A 1,125-nucleotide genomic window follows, 5' to 3' on the forward strand; every position below is an offset into this window, starting at 1 on the left:
TATTAGCTGTATGATGTTGGGCAAACCACTTAATCCTGATTGACTCACACAAAATGATTTTGTTACTATTTTGCCAATTGATTTGCTTTGTACTGTTGTGTATTTTGTGCATTTCAAAACATCCTGAAAGGGAGGTCCTGACACAAAACACCTTAAAAATCCTTGATTTAGAGAAAATTTGTCTTTCTCAGTGATATTAGTCATTTTTATTGCTGAAGGCTTCTTTGATGAAAAAATGCTAGTGGTTCAGTAAAAAATTGTTTCTGCATGGAATCTAGTCTTTTTGCCCGAGTTCTTCACGCAGGGGCAGCCCTATGCCTGCCATCTGAAGTAAACTTGGCAACTGGAGTTTTTCCCACTGGAAGGCGGCCCCATCCACTGAAGTGGGCCTTTACCAGTCTAACATGGGCATGTATGTGGGAGACTAAAGGAGAGAGTTTGGCCAGCCTAAGCTTGAGTTTGGTTTTTATTTGGAGGCATTATTTATATAATATTTAATTTGTAATTTATATAATAGTACTTAGGGAGTAATAGTACTTAGGGAGGGCTTTTAGGTCTGTAGATTGTTTAAATCTGAACTTCACGACACCCCTGAGAGGTAGGTGCTATTTTACAAGCTTACCTATTCATCTTTAATGATTAATTTGTCTTTCTTTGGGAATTTCTTTTTCGTCCATTTTATAGTTTAAGAAACTGAGGTAGACAGGTTAAGTTGACTTGTAAAGGATCAACTAAAACTAAGGCTGAATTTGAACTCTGGTCTTCTGATTCTGGGTCTGGTTCCCACCCTCATTCCTACACAGAGTTCCTGAAATTGTCCTGGGGGCAGAGTCATGTTGAAAGGTTCAAGGGACTAAGCCAGTTTGGATATTTCCAATCTAGAAAGTGGTCTGGCTACAGATTCATGTTGCGTTTAATTTTCTGGCAGACTGGTGCCTGATTGCAGAGTAGATCATTAGAATTAATCAAATGAAATTGAAAGAGATACATATAAGGCACTTTGTAAAACTCAGAGCACTGTACAAATATTAGATGTTATTAACAGTTCTTATGTAGAAACGTCAAGTGCAATTTGGGTGAAAAGAAAAGTTTAATTTAGATAGGCCTTGAATGAGCAAAAATAGG

Source organism: Sminthopsis crassicaudata, chromosome 1 (genome assembly GCF_048593235.1).
Source record: "Sminthopsis crassicaudata isolate SCR6 chromosome 1, ASM4859323v1, whole genome shotgun sequence".
In the NCBI taxonomy this organism is placed as follows: Eukaryota; Metazoa; Chordata; class Mammalia; order Dasyuromorphia; family Dasyuridae; genus Sminthopsis; species Sminthopsis crassicaudata.